At 43.4% G+C, this 16272-nt stretch overlaps 1 long non-coding RNA gene across 1 annotated transcript in view; it reads left to right on the plus strand.

Moving 5' to 3' along the window:
* Positions 1-16272, plus strand: part of LOC107183578 — a 20348-nt gene that overhangs the window by 1822 nt on the left and 2254 nt on the right. Inside the window, exons 2-3 of the long non-coding RNA XR_001514368.1 lie at positions 10118-10120; positions 12296-12303. This is a non-coding gene — a long non-coding RNA (uncharacterized LOC107183578). The remainder of the gene's footprint in view (positions 1-10117; positions 10121-12295; positions 12304-16272) is intronic.

The following is a 16272-nucleotide window of genomic DNA, read 5'->3' on the forward strand; positions in this document are numbered from 1 at the left end:
AATGAGAAACAAAGTGCTTACCATAAAACCACTATTATAAGAATTGTTAAACAATCTTCTTTAAGAAGAAAAAAGGGGGAAAACACGGGAAAATAGTTAAAAAGAATAAAATGGCAATAAATATATACCTACCAATAATCACTTTAAATGTAAATTGTTTAAATACTCCAATCAATAGACATAGGGTAGCTGAATGGGTAAGAAAACAAGACCCAAATGACAAGTGCTGGCAAGGATGTGGAGAAAAGGGAACCAGTCATACACTGCTGGTGGCAATGCAGACTGTGGAAAAGCCGGTACGTGTGTTGTGTCTCCGATGCGCATCGGGCCGGGCGCACGCACGGGGTGGCGTGTGCTTACATAAGCGCCCACTCCTCCGCATCCCTGCCCAGGGTCCCGAGGCTGCACCGCGGACACGCATCTTCGCCCCTTTCCTCTTCCTCCTCCCCCTCCCAGGGTCCTTGCAGCGAACGAGCAGAAGCTAAGAGCCTTTGCTCCCCTCGCACCTTCTGCCCAAAGGTGAGAGAGATCGTGCTGAGGTCTGGCTCAGTGGATCCTGCTTAGAAACCGTCGTCTTCTCCATCCCCGACGCCTCGGTGGCACTTTAGATTGTGCAAGGGCTTCTTGGCCTCAACAGAACAAGAAAGCCCTCTGATTCCTTAGGACCGAAATTACTTTATGGTTACTTGGCAAAAATAAAATAAAAATATTTCTTAGCTGATTATTTTGTTGTTTCAGTCTTCATCCACTTAACCTTGTCAACCTTACATGCTTTCCGGTACTGGCTGATCTTGCCAGCGAAAAGCTTACGCATTGCAGATCCAGGCTTCCGAGTGAGTCTTGGAATCGTAACCATTTTCCTTCGCCTTGGAACCAAGTAACCTAGGTGTAGTTTATAGGGTACTTGGATCTATTCTTCTGACTTTTTTTTTTTTAAATAAAAATATTTGGGGCGTGGGGGAGAAGGTTGATGCAAGTCTAGGAGATATGGTCGTATTTCAATGTAGCAAGCTTTGAAAAAATGATCATTTTCTCTTCCTTGGTACGAATACGGAGAGAACTATGGTGTTCACCATCCAAAGGGCAGAAGAGGCAAAAGCATCTTTTGTTCCACATTCCTTTCTTCACGTGGAGGATGATAAACTTTGCCTCTTTCATTTCATTTGTGACATTCTGTTGACTATCAAGTTCAGATTTTAGTATCAAATTGCTCACACTTTGACCTTTAAAAGTTACATCAGGCTAAGTTTGAAATGTTCTTGCCAGATTTGGGGCGGAGGTCTGAAAGTCGAATATATCCAAGCAAAAATGTCAAAGTTTTGCTTCTCTTGGGACAAACACTTTTCTTTTAAAAATATTTTTTTATTAATTTTTTTTTTTTTTACAGAGAGGAAGGGAGAGAGAGAGAGAGAGTTAGAAACGTGGATCAGCTGCCTCCTGCACACCTCCCACTGGGGATGTGCCCGCAGCCAAGGTACATGCCCCTGACGGGAATTGAACCTGGGACCTTTCAGTCCACAGGCCGACGCTCTATCCACTGAGGCAAACTGGTTTCGGCAGGACAAACATATTTTTAAAATATGTGCTTGGGTTGGGTATTTGGGGAATAGTTCAAGTGCATTTAGTTTAGTCAGTGATGGCATTTCCCGTTAAAACCCATATTTTCTTTTTTGTCTTTTCACCTACATTTGCTATTCATTATTGAATCTGCAAATGGGCTAGTTAAATTAGTTCTTTGGTGTTATTGAGATACTTAAACAGTGTAAATTTCAGTATCAAATATCTTCATTTGACGCACTAACAAGTCTTTTGTGAAAGATGACTTCAGACCTTTGTAACTTAACTATGTCTAAGCTTTTCTTGGTGCATTTGTAATACTTAAGAATTCTTAGTCTTCAAAGTAAAAATATTTAAACATCAGTTATTCTGCTGTGTTTGTTATTTTTTCCCCGCTTGCAAGTTAGAAAATGTCTCCAGAATATTGCATGAAATGCTGATAAAACGATTTCATTTAAAAACGTTACAAATATATTTTCTATGTAAACATGCAATTCGGGGAGACGTTCTATGGGTTTACTTTGAAAGATAATCATTTCAAGTAATATCTGAATGTTTTACTGCTGCAAGATAGTCTGACATTAGAGACTGCTGCTGTTCATACACGAGCTATCTCTAATAAATATTAATGGGGTAAAGATCCCAGAAATTGCTGGAGAGGATGTTAGGTTTTGTCATCTAAATTGCATTTTGACTATTAGTTTTATGGAGAACCCTAAATTTCACTTTAGTTGTAGCTATAGTTCTCAAAAAAACATCAAGTAAACCAAAATATTAGAAATATCTGTGGCATATCGTAGGCTGCCTTCCTTCTCTCCAGTGAGTCAATTTTGAGGAAATAGAAAATGAAATAGAGAAAATAGAAAGCTTCTATGAATATTTAAAAAACCCCAAATGCAAGCATGTAATGCATTTCAAAGCCAAATTAATAACATTGACTGTTGTGTTCCTGTTTGTACACAGAATTCTCAGTGAGGTTTCTTCTTACTGTTTGAAATGTTATCTCTCTCCCCAAACCCGAGCCCTCCCTTTTCTTCACGGCACTTACTCTGATGCCCTTTGTCACTTAACTTACGCGTTTATCGGCCGCCTCATTAGAACATATGCCCACGGTGGGAGGGAGGGTGGTCTGGTTTGTTTGCTTATGGATGTTATTTTTCCCTGACAGATGAGTGTTAAATACTGAAAAAAGCATTCCAGACATAGAGTATAAAACAACTGAAATTCTGCAACGTGGATATCAGAATTCATCAGTAGATCATTTTTCAAGGACCCTTCTGTTGATTGTAGTGTTGGGGATATTAGATCAAAAAAATCTGTAGCAGCTTTTGAAGGCGGGAGCTCTGTGGCTACCACTTTGAGTCCATTTTTAAAAAACCACACGCTGTAATTCTCAGCCTTTTTAGAAAATGGTTCCTTAATTTGTTACCTTGTTCTTCAGAAGGAGCTTTGAGGAAAAAGTCATTTGAATATAGACTTCAATATTATGCTTAACCTAGCATTTTTATTGCTAAATATCATTTATTCACATAGGAAACCTATAACGCTGAAAAAATAATTAGATATTAATAATAATTCTGAATGTGTTCCAATTTAAGAGCTGTAACTGACTAACTGGAATCTTGTTAACTAGAGTCTACCCTTGGCTACATACTACTTTAAGAAGCAGCATAAAACCAAGCAGTTTCATAGGAACTCCTTTTCAAAGGGAAGTTTTAGGAGTTTATATCATACTTTTCAGTGTCAGTACTATTTGATTTTTGAGCTAAAACAACACTTCAGTTTTAGATAGGAATATGACCAATACGTGAAATATTAATGAAATATGATAACATTTTTTACAGTGAAATTAGAAAATCCTATAATTCCATGACAGTACTTTCAGGACTTGGTTAGGTTTATTAAACCAACTTTTCATGTTTAAAATGAGGAACTTGAGGGATGTTAAAATTTTAGGACACGAAAAAGGATTGGATTATTTTTATTGCTTTTTAAGACAGGAAATGTAATTTTTAGGTGGGTTTTATTGATGATCATTAAAAACAAAGTAGGAGATCTGATTACCCTGGAAGGCACCCAGAGTGTAGCTCCCATGTTCTGGTTAATTGAGGTTTTAGATCATTATGCTTTTATATAGACCTTGCTTTTTCTGTGATCTTCATTTGGTAAGAGCAGAGGTAATTGAAGAAATGTTGTGTCTTTTTATAAATGAAATTCAGGATATTGATTTGTTATAAAATACAGAGCTTCAGGGATATGGATTCAGAAGTGGTAGGAATGATTTTATGCAATGTGGTATTCGTTTTGTTGTTGTTAATCCTCACCCGGGGATATTTTCCATTCGTTTTTTTAGAGAGAGTGAAAGGGAGGGGGAGAGGCGGAGAGAGAAACATTGGTGTGAGAGAGACATCATTGGGTTGCCTCCTGCCGTAACCGGTTTGGCTCAGTGGATAGAGCGTCGGCCTGCGGACTGAAAAGTCCCAGGTTCGATTCCAGTCAAGGGTATGTACCTTGGTTGCGGGCACATCTCCAGTGGGAAGTGTGCAGGAGGCAGCTGATCGATGTTTCTCTCTCATCGATGTTTCTAACTCTCTCTCCCTTCCTCTCTGTAAAAAATCAATAAAATACATTTTTTTTTAAAAAATGGGTTGCCTCCTGCAGGTGCCCCAAGCTGGGCTGGGAATTGAGCCTGCATCCGGGGTATGTGCCCTTGTCCGGAATTGAACCCAAGGCCCTTCAGTTCACTGGCTGAGGTCTGTCCAATGAGCCAGACCAGCTAGGGCTGCAGTGTGCATTCTTCTTTCCTTCTTCAATGCCGTATTCTTGCATTGTTCAAAAAACAGCCCTTAAAAGTGACATTCTGACAGCAGCAGAGACTGTGCAGGCCAGAACCCTCAAACATGACAGTTCCCTGCCCATGTGTCAGGCTGACAAAGAGTGCCTGACCTTTCCATAGAGCCCCCAGCACCTAGAAATTGGAGTGTGGTGTTAACTTGTTCCTGATTTAATAGGTCCTTTCTAACGTGTTTTTGGAATATTTTTGTTCATTTTCTCATTTAGCTGTAGGGTGATATTATTAGATTAAATTTTTTCACTAAATCAGTTGCTAAGGCTTTTTTATTTTTAAAGTTCTAGTCAAAGAGTCCTGGCTGGTGTGCTAAGTGGTTAGAGCATTAGCCCAGCACCGAAGGGTTGCAAGTTCGATCGATCCCCTGTCGACCTGGCCTGGTGCAGGAGGCGACCAATCGATGTGTCTCTCTCACATGGATGTTTCTCTCTCCCCCTCCATCCCTTCCTTCCTTTTATTTTCTCTCTAAAAAAAGAAAAAAAGAAAATAAATAAATAAAAGAAATCAATGGAAAAAATGTACCCAGGTAAGGATTAACAAAATAATAAAAATTTCTAGGTGAAGATTCAGTAATTTCAAAGTAATTGAATTTAGAACATCTTAAAAACCCACAAAACACTCTCACAGCTACCCTTCCTTCCATTCCAAAGCCCCAGTAAGAACTAGGTGGTGCGCAGCATGGTAAAGGAAGAATCATGTTGTTTTAACCTTTGGTCAGGCATGAATATTATTTTACAGTCATCTGTTTTGGACCAGTTTTATTCTCTTGTGACAAGAACCTCTAGAGCAGGGTTGGGCGACCCTTTTGACTCGAGGGCCGGAACAAAAGCATGGATGGAGTGTTTGTGTGAACTAATATAAATACAAAGTAAACATTACATAAAAGGGTACGGTCTTTTTATTTTTTTATTTTTATTCATTTCAAACGGGTCGGATTCGGCCCGCGGGCCGTAGTTTGCCCACGGCTGCTCTAGAGTCTGCTATTTTTCAATCTACCTTGATCTATAATTTCTTAAACACATTGTTTAGGACAAAAGATGTTTTTCTTTTCTATATCTACTCTTTAAAATAAAAATTTAAACAGCTTTATTGAAACATAATTCACATACCATAAAATTCACCCTTTTAAAAATATACAATTCAGTGTGCAATCATCACCACTATCTAATTTCAGAATGTTTTCATCACCCCCCAAATAAACCCCATAGCCCTTAACTGTCACTCTGAATTCCCCTTTCTCCCATCTCCTGGCAACTGCTAATCTGGACTTGCCTAGTCCGGACATGTCATCACACTAGAATCATACAATACACAGCCTTTTCTGTGACTGGCTTCTTTCACTTGGCATGACGTTTTTAAGATTCATCCATGTTACAGCCTGAGTCAGAACTTCATTTATTTTTATGGCTGAATAATATTTGTATAGGTTTGTGTCCCTCCAAAATTTCTGTTGAGACCGAATCCTCCTCCCTCAAGTCTTAGTACTTGGAGGTGGGGCTTTGGGGAGATGATTAGGTCATGAGGGTGGAGCCCTCCCGGATGGGATTAGTGGCCTTATAAAAGACCCCTTGCCCTTTCCACCAAGTGAAGACACAGAGAGAAGATGACTGTCCAAGGAACCAGAAAGTGAGCTCTCACCAGACACCACATTCCTGCACCTTGGTCTTGGGCCCAGCCTCCAGAGCATGAGAAATAAATTTCTGTTGTTTATAAGCCATCTAGTCTGTTATTTTGTTACAGCAGCCCAAACAGACTAAGGCAAGGTTCCATCAGATGGATATACAACATTTATTTTTCCATTCATCCGCTGATGCACGTTTGAGTTGTTTTCCACTCTGTGGCTTCTGTGAGCAATGTTGCTGTGGACATTCGTGTACAGGTTCTTGTGTGGGTATGTATTTTCAGTTCTCTTGGGTATATACCTAGGAGGGGAATTGCTGGGTCTTATGATAACTCTATGTTTAACATTTGGAGGAGCTTCCAGACTGTTTTCCACAATGGCTACACCGTCCTACATTCAACATTTGAACTCATAATTACTCTAGGAGAGTCTTTCTAGCCAGGTACATATTTCACAGTTGTCAGAGAGTTCTTTATTGATTTTTTTCTCTAAGAGAGAGGAAGGGAGAGGGAGAGAGAAACATCGATCATTTGCCTCCCTCATGTACCCTGACCAGGAATTGAACCTGCAACCTTTTGGTGCACCGGATGATGCTCAGCCGACCGAGCCACACCAGCCAGGGCGAGAGTTTTCTTTTTTTTAAAATATATTTTATTGATTTTTTACAGAGAGAAAGAGAGAGGGATAGAGAGTTAGAAACATCGATGAGAGAGAAACATCGACCAGCCACCTCCTGCACACCTCCTACTGGGGATGTGCCCGCAACCAAGGTACGTGCCCTTGACCGGAATCGAACCTGGGACCTTTCAGTCCGCAGGCAGACGCTCTATCCACTGAGCCAAACCGGTTTGGCGAGAGAGTTTTCTTATTAGAGGGTTAAGTCGCTGATAATTTTCCTGGTCTAGGGACAAACTGGCATTTCGTGCAACCAGCTTCTTCCTTTGCTGTTACCTTCCATATCATTCCTTCCAGGACCTTAGACTTTGAGTTGAAGGGCGTTTTGAAAGCTCGGTCCTCTACACGTAAGCAGCCTTCCCTGTCAGACGGACCTACCTTCCCATGTTCCTGACAGTTGGTCTCTCAGCTTGGGCACTTGCTCGCACACAAAGCAACCCTTTTCTTTAAAACATTGTTTGAGCCTTTAGTCAGCTTTCCTTAGGACTAAATCTTATCAGTCCTGCGGCTCTTTGTTGTTGCCACCTGTCACTTTAAGAAAGGCCTAGCACATTAGTGTCCACAGTCCACGTCCCCGCCCAATGCTCCAACCAATGGAGCCAGCCAGCCAGGGCTGCTGCTTTGATTTTGATTTTTAATTTGCTACTTGTTACTTACCCAATCTTCACAGTATAAAACGCTTAGAAATATGTCTTTAGAATCAAAGTGAATTTTTAAAACTCAGTAAAAATGAATGTCATCTTTGTTTAATACCTGTGTAAAGTCTACCAAAGACATTCTGGGCTCTTAATACTGCATAATTTTTTGTTATATAATATAGTACTTAAATTTTAAGGATCACCAAGAAAAAATTGAATGTCATAACCTTAAATTGAAGTATGTAAAATTTAAGAATGATTTGTATAAGTGGCCTTTAAAGAACATAATTCATTTCATCTTAAATGCAGAATCCAGTCACATTTAATTTTGCATATTTTAGATGTAGCTAATGATGAATGTTGGTAGCACCAGCTGCATAAAACATGGGGACAAGTGCAGAATCAAAGTGCAGGGCCCCTTTGTTCAAAAATTAAGAATTTCAAAATGACAACAGCATTGAACAAAGCATGGGGCCCAGCACGCGGCCTGGGTGTTCACAGACTTACACTGCTCAGTGTTCATAGTCAGGATGTGGGCCTAGCCCGAGGGTCCTCTGGGCACCCTTTCCGATAAGCCAGCTGATGCACAGCCCTGGGGTCACCTCCCCGCTCCCCGCTGGCCCCCTCCCCCCTTTGGGAGACTTATTCTCTGGTGGCCTCAGGGTGGAGGCTGCACGCTCTTCTCTGTCCCTAGCACCTGACAAAGGACAGACCACTTTAAGGTCACAGCAGACAGTGGAGGCTAATGGAGGAACTGTCCCTTTTGATTGGGGGATTAGAGCCTTTGCCTCAAGCAGGTTATGTTTACCTTTAAAATGCCTTGACTAATTCATGCCAGTTTCCTGTTACTTACAGACTTAGTAAGAAGGATAACAGAAATAATTAAAATTCTTCAGTAATCCCTGATCTTTTTTTCTTCTTCCATGCATTTCTAATGTTTATCAGAAGAGCTAGTAAGCAACATAATGAACTGGCTTGCATTTCATTCCTCCCCAGGCCACATTCACTTTGAGCTGCAGTGATGGAAGGAGCCGTGGGAGGACTAGAAGGTGGGCAGCAGCCCTGCGGGTATCTGAGCGCCTCAGTTACCAACGCTGTGTTAATGGCAGGCACCTGGGATACTCCCGCAGCCTGGGTGGATCTGGCTTCTGGGTTGTGTTTCTAAATATCCATTAATATCTGCCCATGATTCCTGAACAGAGCATTTTCATTTGGCAACAGTTTAAAAAATCCATTCATAAGTGTATGGAGCCTTATTAAAAGAAGCAACTAATGAGCATTTTCTAAATATTTAAGGCCTCAGATGGAAAATTACACAAATGCTTTTTTGTATGAAATCTGACGTTTTTAAACCTTTACTAACTGGAGGAACAAGTCCCAGTGAGGTAATTTCATAACATAGCTGTTCCCCCTAATGATGACGTGTATTAATAACTGCAACATTAATATTTGATGAACTGTTTTAGCTAGGTCATAAACACCAGTGATTAATACATATTTGCTTATTCAGTTGAGAAGTTTCTCAACCCCATTTTTAAAGAATTATTCTTGCTTACTATTCTTGAAAGGTTTGAGATTATTTTACTATAAAAAAGTAATGCATCAGAAAGTATGTCTCCGTTGAATATGAATATTTTTCTTAGTAAGTATATAGTATGTGGTTGTTGTTTCCAGTGCTGATGGACAGAGTGGCGCCAGGGACAGTGAGAAAGCCGGTGTGGGCCGTTAGGCTAGGTTTGGGTTAGGCCTGGAGGGAGAGGCCAAAAAGTTCCTGTTTTATCTAGAAACGCAGCTGAGTTGTGTAGAGGAGCAGAAAGGCATCGGGGGCAAAAGCCTTGTCTTGGAAGAGAGCAGTCCTGACTGTACCTCCTCCTCTTTTGGAAACCCAAGTATAGACAGACAGGTAAACTGAGGCAAGCTGGTGCAGTGGGCAGCAGTGAACCCCGACATCTGAGAAACCCCCAGTAGTGGCTAACAAGTTAGTCCCTTCTGGTCAGATCGAGAGCCTTTCTCCCGAGATGCTCAGGCACGGTCCCGTTCCCTGCTCCCCCGCTCCCCGGTCCGTCTGTGGCCCCCCCCCCCAACCCCCCGCTCGGACCTGACTGCCTGGGAGGGGAGCTCACCCAGCTGAGGCTCCTTGGGCACCTCTGCGCTGCTGCTGTCGTCTAGTGACTGTCTTTCAGCTGCCTTCACCTGGCTTTGTCTGGTGTATTGTTTCCTGGGACCCATTTCTAATTCCCAGATGACTTGAAAAAGCAATTCATATCATCTATTATGAATTCATCTTGGAACTCAAATAGTGTTCCCCTGGGAACATTGTTATAAAGTGTTTAAGCTCCAAAAGTGATCGTCAGAAACGTGTTTAACCCATAAGAAGTGAAAATTGGGCACACTTACAGTAAACCATAGCACACATCCCATCACAGTATTAATACTGGTGAGTATATAAACTGCCAATGAAGTGCTTGTTAAAATGTGGTAAGCCTGGCCGGCATGGCTCAGTGGTTGAGCATTGACCTATGAGCCAGGAGGTCACTGTTCAATTCCCTGTCAGGGCACATGCCCGGGTTGCACCAGTGTGGAGCTTGCAGGAGGCAGCTGATCAATGATTCTCTCTCATCATTGATGTTTCTCTCTCTCTCCCTTCCTCTCTGAAATCAATGATAATAATAATAAAAATGTTGTGGTAAGTAGGCCTTGAAGTAGAAGAGTGGTTTTAAAAGATTTGGGGGCATCAGCCATGGCCAGATACTCCCTGGCTCACATCTGGAATAGGAGGCAGTAAGAGAGAGTTTGGGGAGGGGGGTGTTAGTTGGGGAAAAAGGAGACATATGTAACACTTTAAACAATTAAAAAAAAGAGAGAGTTCAGGAAGGAAGGAGGAGTCTTGACCTGGCTTCTGAGTGACCCAGCCTGAGGGGAAGAGGGGAGTGGCCTGTTCATTGTGACCTTGAAAGGAAAGAAGGTTAGGAGAAGACAGCAGGATTCTGCATTCTACCTGTTGCTATCTGTTATTTGGTTGAAGTAGATGAAAAAAAAATTGGGCATCGCCCAGATACATGGCTGGAAAAGGGAGGGCTTTGTGAGCCCCCTAAAAGGGTCTTGCAGACCCCCAAGAGTCCTCAGACCACATCCTGATAACTGTTGCTGTTAGGCAGTAGTTGTCAGAATACAGTTGGGGTCTATATCACCCAGTGCTTTGCTTCTAAATGATAGCTGAAATAGCAAAGGAAAGCTTGCAAATGATTTACCTGGAAAAAAAATTAGAGTTAATTGAACTAATTCCTATAACCACGTCTGTCATTTTTACTGTCACTTGCTTTCTTGAGTGAGAAGACAGGCGCGGAACAGCATGGATGGACCTAGAGATTATCACGCTGAGTGAAATAAGCCAGTCAGAGAAAGGCAAATACCATGTGATCTCATTTAGATGTGGACTCTAATGAGCACAATAAACTGACAGACAAAATAGAAACAGAGGCCTGGATGCGTGGAGCAGACTGACAGATCTCAGAGGGGAGGTGTGTGTGGGGGGGACTAGATGAATGGAGGGGAAGGGATTGGCCAGAGAACATATATGCATAACCCAAACACAGACACAGGGTGGTGATGGCCAGAGGGAAGGGGGCTGGGGTTTGGGGGGATGAGGGCAAAGCGGAGAGGGAATGGGGACATCTGTAGTTGTGTCAACAATAAAAATAAAGCAAAAAGAAGCAGAAGAAGACAGGCGCGGGCCTGGATTTGCTTTCAGTGTTCAGCAGACCCCTGCTGCCAGCAGTGAGGGCCTAGGCGTGGGGCAGTACCTGTGTGTGTCCGGATTATTACTTCTGGGTCTTTTTAATTTTATTAAAGGACACATTCTTAATGGGGGAGAAGACAGGAATGGAGGGGAAAGCATAAGTAGACGTTAAAGTCAGGTTTATTCTTTGGTAGTACACACTTCCCATAGTAATATTTTCTGTAGTGTGAGATCTAGAAAGAAAAAAAAAAAGCAAGCATGTGTATTTTTTTTGAAAGATTACCAACTTTTTTCTTTTCTTTCCTTCCCCGCTCCCCTCAAATGATGGCCCTTTTGAGACCTTGCCTGGCTGGTTTCATTGTAAAAACACCTTTTATAACTACTACAATAAGAGAGGCCTGTACTGTCGTTCGCTTTAATTTCCTGAAAACTTGTTGGGCGTTTTCTGGAATAAGTCATGCACGGGCTTGCACCTGTCCTGTTAGTCTGGGTGGGGAATGGTCGGTTTGTTTGTTTGTTTGTTTGTATCGCCCTTGTTGACCGCGGCCTAGTTCTTGGCTAGACTACATCCCACAACTCGCTTCCCCTTGCGAGGTCATCTAACCCTCTCCCTGTTTTTATGATAAAGTCCTTCCTGTGCTTGTAAAATCTATCTTCCCACTTTTTAAGATCTCTGGCTACTTATGTATCATTGCATTAAAATGTTGAGCACTTTTAAACCCCTAAACTTGAAAAATCTGCTAATCTATCTTAAAAAACCAGCCTCTGAGTTATATGGCTAGCATTCTAGAAGGGATTTTATAGATCAACTAGAGGCCCGATGCACAAAATTCCTGCAAGGGGCTTGGCCCTCACACCTCCGGAAGGTTATTTAGCTGTCTGGTCTAATTAGCATATTATGCTTCTATTATTACAGATTGGCTCAGGAAGCCCATTTACCAGAGAGGAAAGCAATTGAAGTTGTTATTGTTGTCACTGTGATATTGATGTAGCTCGGAATAGGAAAAGTAGGAATACGTAGTAGAGACCAACGAGAGTGTCCTTAACCCTGTGTCTTTCTGTAATGAATAGTGTTCATCCCGGCTTCGGATCAGGGAGCTGTGGGAATCTCTAGTGCAGCGTTTGCTGTTTTCTCTCCAGGGTGAGCACCGGCCTCGGCGAGCTCCTCTCTGCCAGAACCCAACCAATCAGGGGGCCCCTTTCGTCTTGGAGGGCAGCATTCATTGTCAGCCATCTGCCTCTGTGTCCCCACAGGATAAAGGCTGCGGCAGGGAGTGCAGTGGCCTGGTTAAGAACATGGACTTTGGAGCTAAACTGTCGGTTCAAAGCCCAGCTCTGCTGTTAGGCAGGCTTCTTACTCTCTCCGTGCCTCAGTTTCTTCATCCTTCTTCATAAAAGGAGATTAGTACCTATCTCATAGGGTTCTTAGGAGTAAACTGATTTTGTAAGTGTTTAGAACACTATAGTAAACTGTTTGGTGTTTTATAAACTCCACTAGAGGCCCGGTGCACAAAAATTTGTGCACTGGCGGGGGGCGGGGTGTCCCTCAGCCCCACTTGTGCCCTCTCACAGTCTGGGACCCCGCGGGAGATAACAACCTGCTGGCTTAGGCCCACTCCCAAGTGGCAGAGGGCAGGCCCAATCCCTATGTGTAGCCCCTGGTCGGGTTCAGAGCAGGGCCGATTGGGGAGTTGGGGCGCCGCCCCCTGTCACACTCAGGGCAGGGCCGATGGGGAGGTTGCGACTCCACCCTGTCACACACAGAGCCGCAGAGTGATCAGGGAGTTTGGGCGCTGATCCCAGTGCTGGGAGGCATATTACCCTCTTACTATATAGGATAGAGGCCTGGTGCACGGGTGGGGGCCGGCTGGTTTGCCCTGAAGTTTCTGTATTTGAAACTTTGTTGCGACTCCAGCTCTGAGATCTCAGCTGACTGAAAACAGGTTTCTGGGGTTTTGTTTAGCTTCTATATTTGTAACAATGTTTCTTAGCAGCTCAGAGCCCAGCAGTGGCAGGCGGGGAACGTCGGAGTCCTCCGTCACTGAAGCAGGCAAGCCTCCTGTTCGTGTCAGTAGCCTGGCTGCCTGCTGCCATCTTGGCTGGCAGTTAATTTGCATATTGCCCTGATTAGCCAATGGGAAGGGTAGCGGACGTACGCTAATTACCATGTTCCTCTTTTATTAGACAGGATTCTCTGTAACTACCCCTTTTTAAAATTGAGGTAAAATTCACATTACATAAAATGAACGTAAGTTCGTTGTTTTTTAAAGAATAGTTTATTGATTTTTAGAGAGAGAAACAGTGTGAAAGCGTAACGTCCATTGGCTGCCTAGGTCTGTGTCTAGCTTCATTTTTTCCCACGTGGCTGTCCAGTTGCTCAGCACCATTTATTGAAAGACTTTGTCCTATTGTGCTGCCTTTGCTCCTTTGTCACAGACCAGTTGACTGTGTTTATGTGGGTCTATTTCTGGGCCCCCTACCAGGAATCGAGCCTGCAACACGGGCATGTGACCTTGACTGGGAATCAAACCGGCAATCTTTGGTTCATGGGATGACACCCAACCAACTGAGCCACACCGGCCAGGCCAAAGTGAACATAGCTTTTAACAGTTCTAGGTTCATAGCAAAAAGTAGTAGAAGGTACAGAGCGATTCCATATATCTGGTCCCCACATGCACAGCCCCCCCGCCCCCCACTGTTGATGTCCTGCACCATAGCGGTACGCTCATTACCACTGAGGCCCCTACCTTACAGCGTCGCCACCCAAAGTCCACAGTTTACACCAGGGCTCACTCTTAGTGTTGTACCTTCTGTGGGTTTGGACAGATGTATGACATGTGTCCACCATTGTAGTATCACACAGAGCAGTTTCACCGCCCTAACAATCCTGTGCTCTCTCTGGTCATTCCTCCCTCCCCTCGAGCCCCTGCAGCCACTGATGCTTTTTCCACAGTGTTGTCTTGTCCAGGATATCTCGTAGTTGGAATCACAAGGTAGGTAGCTTTTCAGATGGGCCTCGTTCACTTAGTCGTGTACATTAAGTTCCCTCCGTGTCTTTTCATGGCTCGGTAGCTCATTTCTTTTTAGCTCTTAATAATATTCCGTTGTTTGGATGGCCCGCAGTTATACCATTTACCCACAGAAGAGCATCTTGGTTTCTCCCAAACTTTAGCAATATGAGTAAAGCTGCTATGCACATCCATGTGCAGGTCTTCGTGTGGACATTTGGGTAAGTGCCAAGGAACAGGCTTGCTGGGCATATGATCAGAGTGTGTTTATTTATTTTTTCCTTTAATTAACCTTTAGTTTTGTAAGAAACTGCTTAACTGTCCTCTAACATGGCTGCACCATTTTGCATTTCCACCAGCAGTGAGAGAGAGTCCCCATTGCTCCACATCCTCACCAGCGTTTGGTGGTGTCAGTGCTTTGGCTTTTGGCCATTCTCATTAGGGGTGAAATGGTATTATTATTATTGCTTTAGTTTGCATTTCCCTAATGACTTATGCTGTTGAACATCTTTCCATCTGTATATCTTCTTTGATGAAGTGTCCATATTTTTAAAATTGTGTTGGTTTTCTTATTGTTGAATTCTTTGTATATTTTGGGTGACTGTCCTTTATGAGATGTGACTTTTGCATATATTTTCTCCCGGTTTATGGCTATCTTCTCATTCTTGTGATACTGTTTTTTATAGGACATAAGTTTTAAGTTTTGATCAAGTCCATTGATTTCTTTCATAGAATGTGTGCCTTTGGTGTTGTATCTAGAAAGTCATTACCATATCCATGGTCATCTAGGTTTTATCCTATTAGCCTTGTTGGAGTTTGATGGTTTTGTGTTTTACACTTAGGTCTATATCCCCTTGGAGTTGATTTTTGTGAAGGGTCCCAGGTTCAATTCCGGTTAAGGGCATACATATGCCTGGGTTGCAAACTCGATCCTCACTGGGGGCGTGCAGGAGGCAGCCAATCAATGATTCTCTCTCATCATTGATGTTTCTATCTCTCTGTCTCTCTTCCTCTCTGGACTCACGAAAGATGTATTTTAAAAAATAAAATAAAACGCCCATCTTCTTCCCTGTCAGACCAGGTGCCGTGCGGTGCCCATTCCTTAGAGACCAGCATCTGCCAGTGGGCAGTTCTGTCTAACATTTTCCCAGGGCTTGAGGTCAGAACCCAGAGTAACTTAGGGAAGGGGGCCCTTTTCTCCTTCCTGCGGTCCCCGCAGCCCTGGATGTGGCTCCCTCGTCATCACGCCATTTCTGCTCTCTCAAACTAACCTGCTTCCCGAGAGGCGCAGCGGCAAAGCAACAGTGAGCTCTCCTCTCCTGTGTTGATTGTGAAGACGTTACAACACTTATTTAACCACTGACATAGGGGCTCTGTGTGGAAGCAGTCGTCTTGCTGTCATTGGTATTGTAAGGACGTAGCTAGTAAAGACAGAAACTAGCAGAGCAAGGCCAGAGTCCTGATTTTTCTGGTGCATCGTGGGTTTGTTAGTCCCGTCAGCGCATGGCGGGACCTGGGTGAAGCTGCTTAGAAGTCGCACTGACAGTGAATGCCATTGAGTGCCCGTGGCCTTTCCTGACTGTGCACGATAACGCTTTCCATTGTGGGTGAAGGTCAGGAGCCCGAAAACACAGAGACCTTGGAAATTACCACTGGACTATTATGTTACAGTTCAGGACAGCGCCCTGTCCTACTTCAGTTCAAGACAAATGTGACGATGATAAAGAAAAGGGAAGGGCAAACCTGGCCTGTATTTTCTGATAACGTTGCAAAGTGGGAAATTTCAGGAAGCCGTGGCATGTATTTTTTTGGCATAACTGTATTTCTGATTGACTTGCATTGTAAGACTTAATGGATAAACAGGCGTGTACAAACCACACAGGTGCTCTGAACAGTTTCCATGCACATGATGACTGAGAGGCCTTAAGAGGACTCTGTTCCCAAGTGTTTTCCTTCCCCAGCTTGCAGGGCGCTGGGGTTTCTTCTCTTATTTTCTAATTTTATATTAAACTAGGGGCCCGGTGCACGAAATTCGGCCACTGGGTGGTGGGGGGGGGGTGTCCCTAAGGCCAGCCTGCCACCTCTCACATACTGGGAGCCCTCAGACGTTGACCCCCATCACCCTCCAATCGCAGGATCAGCCCCTTGCCCAGGCCTGACGCCTCTCATTTCCCACGATCACTGGT

Source organism: Myotis davidii, unplaced genomic scaffold, assembly GCF_000327345.1.
Source record: "Myotis davidii unplaced genomic scaffold, ASM32734v1 scaffold299, whole genome shotgun sequence".
NCBI classification, from domain to species: domain Eukaryota; kingdom Metazoa; phylum Chordata; class Mammalia; order Chiroptera; family Vespertilionidae; genus Myotis; species Myotis davidii.